Source organism: Epinephelus moara, chromosome 5 (assembly GCF_006386435.1).
Source record: "Epinephelus moara isolate mb chromosome 5, YSFRI_EMoa_1.0, whole genome shotgun sequence".
Lineage (NCBI taxonomy): Eukaryota > Metazoa > Chordata > Actinopteri > Perciformes > Serranidae > Epinephelus > Epinephelus moara.
Window position 1 is genome coordinate 46,400,288 of NC_065510.1, and position 12,501 is coordinate 46,412,788.

Consider the following 12,501-nt stretch of genomic DNA (forward strand, 5'->3'; position numbering starts at 1 on the left):
CAGAGGTGTGAATTGAGGAAACGTAAGTCCAGAATAGGATGCAGTGAACCTCCTTTTTTCGGAATGAGGAAATATCGGGAGTAGAAGCCCTGATCTATTTCCTCTTCTGGCACAATTAGAATTGCCCCCCAGCTTAAGAGAGAAGAGATTTCGCTTTCCAAAGCCTCAGTGGCTTACCCTGAGGCCTCTAAAAACACTACGCCATTGAAAGACGAAGGTTTGGCTGAAAACTGAAACCTATAACCCCTGGCAACGGTTGTAAACACCCAGGGGTGAACTGCGCATGCGCACCATTCCTCCTCTTTGACAGCGAGAGGGCCTGGGGGGTTGAAGCTCAAAACTGGGGCAGCTGCACTCTCTTGCGACAACATTCTGCACTGCATTCTTTTGTTTTCTCTCTTTTGAAATGCTCACTGCACCCTCTGTTGAATGCCTGGCTGCGACAGCGGATTCTTTAATGAAAAAACGTGTGAAGTGCTTTGTGTGAGCTTTACTTAGTCATTCCCACTTCCCTCTGAAGTGTGTTGGGTGAGGGGTGGGGGCATGAACTGGGGAGCACTTTGTTTAATAACCTACTGTAATTGGTCACAGATTGTGCCTTTTTTGTTGTCTGTGAAAACGCTCAAAATTTCCTGGGGGAGGACCCCCAGACCCCACGCTAAATTTGTCCCTCAACTGGAGCTTGCCACCGGGCCTGAAAAATTTTCTAGGGAAAACCCTGCACGAGCCATTGCGGGGCCACAGACTCTTCTCAGCAGCTAAAGCCTGATTTATGGTCCTGCGTTAAATCAATGACGTACCTACGTCTTAGGGTTACGTGGCTACACAGGAGGCTCGCCGTAGCCCCCGGTGTAGCCTGACGTGCACCTCCCAAAAAATGTAACTACACGTCGAGGTGATGCAGACCCAGCGCAGACCGAGAGGGCTGTGATTGGTTTGCTGAGTAGCAACGCATTTCCGGTTCTGTATTTCCACATTGCGCCATCCCCGCCTTCTTTAAACATCTTCTGTTGCAATGTAGATGTTGCAGTATTAACATACTTTCTTTAACATCCAACAACTCCAACTCCAGCAAGATTCTCTCTCTCTTGGTCACCATTGTTCACTCTGACCGGTGCTAAACAAAGAATCAACTAGAGACGACGATAACCATTCAGGAAAGGAACGCAGCCCCCTACCGCTCTGGCGGTGAATTGCACTGCGACGAAATGGAGTGACGGAGAAGTTCGAAGGGTTCACAACGGCGTCACGGTAACGACATAGGTACGTCGTTGATTTAACGCAGGACCATAAATCAGGCTTAAGTCAACGGTACACACAGTAACACAGCATTCACACCCTCTGAACCTTGGGAACATGAGGTGCTGTGCAGCTACAGCCTCTCATTCAGCAGCTAACAGCAGCTATGTTTAGCACAAAGAACACACCCACAGCAGTAAGTCCCAAATGTTGTCAGGCCGGGTGGCTGATTCAGCCAGAAAGACTTAAAAGTCTCTTAGTGACGGCTATTTAGCTTGTGTTTATATGGCTGTGGTATTTAACAGAGATGCTCATTTGTACATTTATTAGACTAAAAGAGCTCAGAGAGCTAAGGGGATGTAGTGGCACTGACACTATGCGTCCCGCTGTCATTAATAATATAGTATTTATATAGTAGTGGTGGTAGTATTTTCTAACATGTAATATGTTTAGAAAGAAATCACTGATTTTGCTTTACCCAAACTTTAACAAGCCCATGTCAGCCAGACTGTACCTGTGTTGTACAAAAAAAAAGAAACAAAAAAGAAAACTAAAAATTTAAAAAATCAAGGATATTTCTGTGGTATTTCTTTTTTTGCTGTATAGCAGATGTACCAAACTGTGACACCACTGTATTGTACTGAACCAGACCATGGATTTGTGAACCATAACACCCCTATATGACAGTAACACTGAAGCTCAAGAGAGTTTGCAGTAAGGTGCCTCTTTGATCATCAGTACAAAATCTCAAGTCTAAATTTACACTTGGTGGTAGATATGACAGCTGTACTGCAGATGTCTATCAGCTACGGTGTCTTGTTGAGACAGTCAGTACATTTACGTGACAGAGAAAATTGATTTATTGTGTTAGTCTGATAAACCGGACTGAAATTGTACTAAATCGAATTTCTCAGTTGGACTAACACACCCAGATAATGAATCAGGGTTGCACGACTGTATAACTGTTCTGCTATGATGTGCCCATTCATACATGTAACAAGCACAAGCATGATCACACACAAGCACAAAAATGCCATTGGGAGTCGAATCACTCCTGCATGTGTACTTAGTCCGACTCAAAGTGGCCTAGGCGCTCTGCGCATGCAACACAGTTTCCACACTGGGCTTTGACCTGGAAGTCAAATAGCATTACATGTATAACAGAGGAAGAAGCTGGTAACAACATGGTGAAATCTACATTCAGGGTTGTGAATTTTTGGACATTAGGAGACACAGTAGAACTGTGTCTCCTCATCCGTCAGACTCATGTATGTATGTATAAAATAAAAAGAAGGAAAACCTGCAGAATTTAAAAATAAATCCTCCCCCCGAGGGGTGGTTCTGACTGAGAGACCAAAGACACTATCAGCAGACAGCCTGTCACTTAAAGCAGCCATGCCCTTAAATATGCGTAATTTTAAGCCTTATGTAATCAGGTGTTAACCCTATGGGCCCGAACGAAGCATAGTGCGTCCAAATTCACACCTGTTCTTCTCTATGGATTTTCTTTTTTTCTTTATCGCGTCCGTTCGTCATAGCCAGAAGGAACGCATATCAGGTGAAACAGCGGAACCGTAGCTTTCCGAAAAGACCAAGCACTTGTTGGCAGTTCAGTGTTTTCACAGCAAAAAAAAAAAATTATACAGTTAAACTAAAATTATGTATAACAAAGCTTTCACACAGCTTTGCACACACATTACTCTTGAATGGATTACTTGAGAATGCAGGCTCGCACAGAAATGCCACACATATCACATAAAAGTGCAGGACCAGAGCTTTCCAGTGATACCAAACACATCATTGCTGTCATCCCATCACGCTATAAATTCAGATCAACTGTCTACAAAATAAAAACCTGACGAATTTCTTTACAATCCATTATACAGATCTTGTTATCAGTGCAGTCACTTCATATAGTGAGGAATATCGTATCTTACCACGTCTTAGGCTTGTGTGTGTTTCTCCCTGTCTATCTACATTTGTAGTCCGGCTTTCAAGATGCAAATATCTCCATATTGTCCAGTTGACACGTCCAGTGCACATCACCTTTGCGCACCCAGACAACCGAGGCCTAATTATGCATGCGTGACAGGGCAGTAGTCACCATATACATTGAGGGGGACACGTAAAGGCGGTAAAAATACCTCAAAAAAGGCCTAGGGTTCAAAGGGTTAAATATAAAATCACCCCCACCAAAAACATTTTTTGTATCAGGCTGTAAACATGTTTATTTCTGCTGTAGAGTTGGGCATTTTAACATGGGGGTCTATGGGGTTTGACCGTATTTTGGAGCCAGCCTCGAGTGGCGATTAGACTGCAGTTTTTGGCTCCTTCACGTTGACTTAATTTTTCATCCCCAGAACCTGACACTTATTCTTCCCTTTTTTTGTCATAAGCCCCTCCCACTAGACAAGCACTGTGTTCCATAGAGTAACCCAGTGTTACCTATACAATTATTTAATTTTATTTCAATTGTATAGCGGATGTCACAACGGGTTTAACCTGTGTAACAGCTCCAACGTAGACTTTGCTGATCTGGTGGGGAGCTGGGGCTGCTCTGTTCTCCGGAGCTTGAGTTGGCACTGGCTGGATTTGGTTGCTGCAGCCGCCGATTGTTAGCCTGGAAATCCAGATGCAAATCTAGAAAGATTTAGGGTCTGGCTATGAGTAATGAAAATGGCCCTACTCGAGGGGCGGCACCAAGCATGCATTTGAAAATATCACTGCACACAATTGATAACAGTACGACCAATCAGAACAATACTTAGTGCTTAGGTACCAGCGGAGCTAACTGGTACATTAGACTCTTGGCGTATCCGGTCGGCAAAACAGCAAAAACATCCTTCTTGCAAAGGAAAGATTCAAGTGCCGTCTTCTGTTCCTCTTTTAGAGAAAAAGCCAAGTCTAACTCGTTCATTGTAGCTGCCAAAGACGTTTCAAACAACTGGTGTTCATCCGTAGTCATCTTGCAGTGTTTACTGACTGATTCCGGACTTCGTCGTCGCAGCACTTTCGTCATCTGTTTAGCTTGCCTCTGGCCCGCCTATATCAGATACACCGATGTGATTGGTGCAGCTCGGCTCCAACGACATGGGTAATGAGCATCATTACTGATTGCCAGAGTGACTCGCTGAGCAAATTCAAATTGTGCTCTCGCGAAAACTCTGGATTTCTAAGGTAGCCGATTGGGGTCCGTCTCAAGAGCTGCTGCCTGCTCTCCTCCCAGCGAGGTGGTCTGTAACAGTTGGGAGTGAGGCGGAGGACCTGCTGTGATGCGAGGCTCTGGCTAACATTAGCTACGTAGACTTGAACTTGAAGCCACATCTGTGAGACTTTGGCTCCATTTAGCATAGGGTTAAACTATTAGCAACAAATGCTTTGGTGACGCTGACAGGTCTTGTTTCATTTATTGTCAAACTCTTTTTTATAAGTCTGTCTTAATTTTTTTGGGTTGTTTTGCAGTGTAGCCAGTTGTTGCCAGTGCTGGAACTTTCTCTGCAGGATTCTCTGAAGATACATGTACACTTATCTGCCTTTGTAGAACAGCCAACTGGAACGACCTCTCTCTGAAATGACCTGTGATTGGCCAAAGTCTCCCATCACGGGCTAGACTTTCTAAAGCTTAAAAACAGAGCCAAGAGAATATGCAAGTGTCTAGTTTTCTCTCACACCACTTAAATTACAATATGCTCAAAAATTATTATGGGATTTTTGCCTAATGAGACTAAAATGAAACTGCCAACCCCAGCTTTATTAAAATCAAAAGCATGTTCTAATCTCTTTTTGGGAAATTTGTAAACTGCGTATATTTAAGTTTTACCTGGGTTAGTTTTTTTTGGAACCTTAAGCATACCTATTGTTAGCAGATAATCTTTTGACCATATATTTAATTTGTTGACTGCTGTTAGGAGGATCCATGCCCATACAGCAGCATGGTACTCATAGAGAAAACAGTGTCTTGAATTGACAAGATACAGTTGGAGAAAAGCAGTGTCCTGTCCATTCAGCTGGGGAATGGACAGCTTATCCATGTGATAATGTCCATGTGACATGAGTGTGACACGAGTGTAAAAGAGATCTTAAGATCGACTGCTGGTAAGGTGCAAAGTCTGCAGTAATGCTAGTTCTGTATCGGCCTGTGCAGGTAAATAAAGAGCTGATCCACAGAGCACTCAATATATATCCTCCATGTTAGGTCTCCCTGTCAAACCTCACTTACGGCGACTGGTGACTGACAGAATAAGAACAAAGATTCAAGCTGTCAGAGTGATGCTTCTCTGCAGGACGTTAAGAAATCAAACAGGACCTGTTGAGCTGCTCCTTGACACTGAATAAAGCCAGTTGAATCTGGCAAGGATGCTGCTCTGGCATCTCCCTTTGAACATAAAACAGGTAAGGCTGGCTGGAAGGAGAGGAAAGACCCAAAAGAACACTAAAAGGATTACATCTCTCAGGCGGTTTGAAGTGAAATGTTACTCCCCAGGAGCAGCTGGATAAAGCCACCCGTAAAAAGTGACAATTGGCTTGTTTTGCTTGCCCTTCATTCCAGCACAACCCTTACCTGGATAAGTCGCAAAAAAAAAAATCATGGTAGGAAAGTAAAAAAATACTATTGCCAATGTGATGGTTAACAGACCAAACATGTGTCCATGTCTACTTGTCCACAACAAGGTACTGCTGCTGGAGTGTCCTTGAGAATGACAGAGAATGGAAAAAGAATGGCTCTGTGCCTTTTTCTGCTGGCAACAGGAAAAAACCCATGGTAACAATTTTACTAGAGTTAGCCTCTTTAAATCATCACACTTTCACACAAACTACCATTAGGAGACAGAAAAACTGCATACACACAGTATTGACCAGATAAAGGGGTGGTGAAAGGTTGCATATTTAAAAGGTTAACTGAAGCCTTATCCTGTGTACAGCCTTTCAGCCCATTGTGGGGGAGCACAGGAAGATTTTGATAGGCAGTATATACATATATATATATATATATATACACATAACCAAAAACTAAACAATCAAATTAACTTTATATGTACACCCCAGTTGACCAAAGTAAAATAAAAGAATGGCACAGAAATATATAAAAGCTGGTCACCCTATACTTAAGTACAATGCTTGAGTAAATATAGCCTTACTTAAGTCACAATACAATATTATTTTGATTTTCTTGACCTTATTGCTGTGTTTGACAATGTCGGTCATAGCATTATTATCAGTAGACTAAATTGGTATGTACGTATATCTGGAACTGCTCTTAAATGGTTTGAATCATATCTCTCAGACAGAGAATTTTCTGTGTCCATTGGTAATTTTGTTTCATCTTCAGCTCCACTGACATGTGGAGTGCCACATGAATCTATTCTTGGTCCTATTTTGTTTTCACTCCACATGCTTCCATGAGGATGCATTATCAGTCATTTCAATGGCGTATCCTACCACTGTTATGCTGATGATACTGTTGGGAACATATTTTTAGGTCTCACATGGTAGCACCAAATATGTTGGGAACATATTTTTAGGTCTCACACGGCGGCACCAAATATGTAGGGATTCAAATTCGGGCTATTGGAATTAATTAATAATTATTAATAATAATTAATAATTATGTTAAATAATGTGACTTAATTAACATTAAATCACCTCATGGGGCACCATTCCCGTAAAGGGAAAATGATAGCCAGTTAAAGATATCAGTCTCATAAAATATGCTAAACTATTAATTTGGAGTTTGACACGAACCAAAATTAACAGTAACGCCTGAAGGATTTCGGAGTTCTTGACGCAGCAGAGGTTGACTATTCATTCACTCTTGTGCAACATTAAACAGACAAAAGGTATGATTCCAAAGAATTATATTTAGTAGTAAGCCAGTAAGCGGCACTGTAGATTGTCATGGAAGTTCAGGTTTACGACAGCACACGGCAATTTACAGGCAACACTGAAAACTGCCGTGAATTGTCGGAAATTGACGTGGGCCTTGCTTGGCAGTTGTCCCCCCATGACCGCCCTCCCCCTAATTCTAGGGGAGGCTTTAACATGTAAATGAAAATGCTGTGACCTATACAAATGCAAATCAGGGTAGAAGGGGGAGTTTTACCCCAGGTAACATTTTTCTAAAAGGTATTAACTTCATTAGAAAATCTCTGGTATAAATAGATCAGGCTCAGTATAGCCTAATTATAGACTCTTAAAATTTAGCTTGAATTGATTTATTTAATGAAAGTATGGTAGATTAAATACTGTGTATGTCATTAGCAATGGCCAATGTTATGTAAAAAAGATACACAAAACAATTTGTTTCAACAATTAGTTTTAATCAGCCTTTGCCACAAAGGTAAAATATGCATTCCATGCAAACACAGTCTCCTAGACCTCAAACACTGTGCATAGTGGCATGACTACAGTGACCTTTTCTTTGGTCTTGCTTAAATGCACAGTGGATGTGTTAACCACACATATCCCAGCAATGCGCTCAACAGGCAGAAATAACGCTGGGTATGACGTGTCTGTTCCCTGCAAGCTCCAAACTTCTATTGGCTTTCCATAAAAATGTCTGTCCGGATGGGGATGAAGCCAGGAAACTTGCGCAATAACATGTTTAAATGCAGTACCTTTTGACACAACATTAACAACTATAAACTGCTTTATAATGGCTGGTCGTAGTTTTGCTAGAGGGTCAAGGATGGGTTCCTCAAAACTGTTAGTGTTTCCACACCACTTAGCGTATACATATGCTGACCTTTCTGCTCTACATCCATTGATTGAGTAAGTTACATTCAGATATGTTACCCGTTTGCATGTCATGTCAAAACAGTCAACGTCAGTGACACAAGGGTACATCTGATGATACATTGTCAACATTGCATGTCTGTCAGGCTCATCCAAGATTGTCTGGTGGAATGGAGACAGAGGCACCACTGTACAGTTTTCTAAGAAAAGTCTTTCTGCTGACACCAAAACACTGTGCTTCACATAAAGCATATCAGCTGTGTCATTGCATGACAAAGTCCCAACCATTTGACTTCCTAAAATACTGGCAAATTCAGCCCCATATTCACATGTCCATGGCATATGAAGCTGTTGGCTCTGCTGAAATTGCCTCATAATCTGGACTTCAATTGTCCTATTGTTGTTATTAAACTTTCCCAGTATTCCATTAAAACTCTCAAATGAAAAACACCAAAAAGAATAAACTGGTCCGTAATCCAACATGCACTCTTTCAAATGAAGATGTAAATGCATGTTGGGGGTGCAGTGCAATGGGCCAAACAGTTCGACAAATTTTGAGAGAAATGTCTGCAGGTATCCATCAGCTACTTCCAGTCTATTGATGGATATGACTCTGGAGCAGAGTATGATACAAGCCTGCACAAAGTCAAACCACATACCATGGTGTCTGTTGTTGATAAGCCCCTTCAGACAAAACAGTGAGTAAATGGTTGTCCAGGTTTTCCACTGATCTGCTGTAAATCCTGTAAAGCCAGATGAAATCCGTAAGGGAATTCTTCCAACCCATAAGGTACTTTGATGTTTTCCACTCTAGCTTGAAGTTCATCAAGGCTTTTTGTTGTTAAAATTCCTAGTTCTGTCCACAGTCTGAAAACATGTCTTGCCGTACCAAGGAGAAGGTTGTGCATTGGATCTATGACGACAAATCTGATGGCATCATAGTAACTCAAGCAGAAAAGTTCTGACCATCTAGCTCCATACTTGCGTTCAATTCTTTTCTGTTCTGCCTTCGTCCTTGCCCTTTTGGATAATCCAGCATAGTGTGTGTGATCCTTTGACGTGCATGGCTCCCATGAAGACCACTCAAATCCTGAGTAGTCCATTTTTTCACCAAATTCTTTCTTGCTGAACGTCTTCAAACACTTGTGGCATCCTGCAAATAAGTTAAATGCAATATGTTACACACACATATTTATATTTGAGCATCCAATGAAACAGACCAACTGCTATCCATTAAAAAATAAACAATGTAAACATCTACATATTGATTTTACTGATTCAATGATCAATATCAATGTTTATTAATTATAGCAAAGAATGTTTGAATATTTCAATTACCTCTGTATGCTCCATGTCCAACAAAGCCTCCACATTTTCGAGTTGCGAGGATATCTGATGAAAGACAAAGCAGAGCTGCTCTGTAAACCTGATGTCCTAAGAAAGAGCTGTCTTCCAGAATCATGCCATGCCAAAGTTCTTGAAGCTCTTCAACTAAGGGGTCTAAGAAAGCATTTATGTTTAGTGATGGCTTTTTTGGTCCAGGTATTAGTCCAACGAGAATCATATTTTCTTCCTTAAAACGGTCTTCATGAGGTAGATTCAAAATGACCAAGTAGATGGCTCCAACTGAATAAGGTGCATTTTTGAAAGGTTAGCCAAATTATTTGGCTCTGCTAAAAAAGGCTCTCCATTCACATACTGGTAATCCTGCCATACTTGTCTATCATATACGTCTCCTAACACACCCTCAGGTATTTTCTGCTTTTGCCATTCTTCACATTTCTCTCCAAATCCAGGTCTTTTAACAAGTCCTTCCAGAGAGTGCACAACACTCTTGTAATAGTAAGAACGTACTGGATTGACATACTCTTTACCGCTAGAAGATTTTGTCTTTCTTAACAAGGCAGAGCCACATTTCTTCCTTAATTCAGACCTCTGCTGTGGGTGATTGTAGAATGGGATGTGACCACAAGTCTTGCAAACCTTTGTGCCATCCCGTCTGAGCTCGTAGGTTTCAGTAAGCATGTATACTGTCATACATTTTAGACAAACCACATACTCTAAGAAGTTGTCACGGAGGATACCAGTCCATTTCCTCAAGGAGAATAAAGTTTTTGGAATATTGCTTGCAAAGGCAGTGAGGGAATTAGCAGAGAAAACATTTCCAATTATCCACAGGAACTGTTTGATGCACAGAAGAAGTGATGTGATGGCATTGTCAGAAATCTTGAAGGTTGACTGCCACGACAAAAGCATCATGGCCAGAAGTTTCATCAACAAGTCCTCTGGTTTTTCACTTCTGGATTGATCACTTCCATGCCCCTCCCCATCTTGTATGTGAGGACAGGCTTCACTCTGCTCCTCAGCAAGGCTTTCCCCCTCTTCATCCTCTTCAATATGTCCATTTGAGAGTGAAAAGACCATCATTAATATGGCCATTTGAGTATGAAAAGATTTTAAAGCTGTAGTTTGAAAAGATCATGTGCATCTCAAACAGCCAGCTTTAGTGCAATGAACCTGTTAAAAGTACTCTGTGGGAACTTCATTCAGGGGATTTTTGGAATTGTTTATAATTCAATTGTTTATTTTAGTTGCTTTCATAGTTCCCTAACAGAAATTTAAACTGTACACTGAGAGTAACAGTAGTAGTATTGAGAGTGGAAAACAATAATGTGGGTGAAACATGTTGGGTTTTCCCGTTTGAGCTCTGAATTAGCATGTATGGAACTTTATACTTGAATATTCAAAGGTAATTTCATGCTTACCACATAACAGGAGATGTCTTCATCATCTTGCACTGACTCTGAATCGCTGGAGTCCAGGAAAAGATGAATGCTTTGGTCATCTGCTGTTTCGTCTGGAAAACAACCCGTGCAGAAGATACAGTTATGCATTATAATGCGATATTCGTATTTAATTATTAATTATTATTACAATAACCACAACAGTGAAAAGCAACCACATTTTAACTAGACGATTTAAAGGGGAGAATATCTGTAGCCCACAGCTGTACAGGTGTAACAGGTAAATTGTAGTGCTCACCGTTGTCTGAACTGTCAGTCGGCAGTACACGGCACACCGTGTTTATATCACAGAGCTTCATAGGCACACCGTGCCTGTTTATATCATAAACATATGCAAGCTCGTCTTGCAAGTTCTTCCGTATAACAATGACCTCGCACGTGATTGGACGAGGAGCCCTCATCCAATCACGTGCGAGGTCATGGGCATGACTCATACAGCAGTACTCGCAAGACGAGCATATACAGACATGTTTTTATTCCTGTACTCAGACCTTTTCCTCCATTTCCTGTGTTTTAACTGCTTTGCTGTTTCGTGAACTACAATGGCTGGACGGCATCTCGCCTTCAACTCCCCTTCAACTCCTTTGCATGGATGCAATCAACCCCTTTCAGCCAGTCCGCAGACTGGCGAGAAGAAACTGCTGAATGTTATCAGTGGGCTGTCTCGTCAGCTTACTCTGCTTGCTGCTGATGTGAATGAGCAGTTCACCGTAGTAAAATCCAGGATGCTGTCCATAGAGGATAGGTTGGCTGCTTTGGAGTTGAAAAAGTGTGTGGAAGAGACTGACTCTAAGAAGAGAAGACGGGTGCACAATCCCAAGATTGCGGTAAGAATATGTTCGGTGACTGCTAGCTAAGCTAAAAGTAGCCTAGTAGCCTTGTAAAAGAACAAGTGAGCAGAACCAGTGTAAGTTGTTTTATAAAAGTGTATGTTTTTGGTCTTGTAATTTACAGGAAGCAGTACGCCGTCTTCACAACTCGGAGACAAATTGTAGGCGCTACGAACCAGAGCAAGGGTAAGATTTAAAGAATGTGCTTTCATTCTGCTGTTTAAGGAAATAGATACCAATCTTAACCGTTCATTTTGTTTTCACAGACTAACCACACCTCATAACGAGGCTGTGACCTCCTATTTGCTCGGAGCTTTGTCCGCAAATCCAGATTTACATGACGCTGACAGTGACGCCATTGTGTGTAAGTAACTTTTACTGTTTTGTTCCTGTTCCTGTTCCTGTTCCTTCCTTGTTTAATGTTATTGTGACTTACGTTTTTTTTTTTTATTCATACCACTCTCATTTAATTGTTTTCCAGCTGCCTGTAAGACGTACTATGAGACAGTACGCAGGAGCTTCAGGTACAGACAGCCAGATCTCGCATCGCAGGCGGAAGCTGTGAAGAGTTCAGCTTGGAGTCGATCGAGAAGAAAGACGGTAAGACTTATTAGATTAGATCTGTTTTTGGTCAATGTGACTATCCTTTTGCACTCCACCCTGGAACTATAGACCAATATCTAATCTTCCCTTTCTTTCAAAGATCCTTGAGAAAGTAGTCGCAGACCAGCTGTGTGATTTTCTCCATGATAATAATTTATTTGAGGAATTTCAGTCAGGATTTAGAGTGCATCATAGCACTGAGACAACACTAGTTAAAATTACAAATGACCTTCTGATTGCTTCAGACAAAGGACTCGTCTCTGTACATGTTTTATTAGATCTTAGTGCGGCGT

General features: G+C 41.5%; 1 long non-coding RNA gene across 1 annotated transcript; it reads right to left on the reverse strand.

Moving 5' to 3' along the window:
* Nucleotides 1–8,293: 8,293 nt before the first annotated feature.
* Nucleotides 8,294–10,834, reverse strand: LOC126390164 (uncharacterized). Its single transcript, XR_007569940.1, has 3 exons — nt 10,737–10,834; nt 9,310–9,363; nt 8,294–9,124 (listed from the first exon to the last, which is right to left on the reverse strand). It is a non-coding gene; the product is annotated as an uncharacterized LOC126390164 (long non-coding RNA).
* Between the last annotated feature and the right edge of the window lie 1,667 nt (nt 10,835–12,501).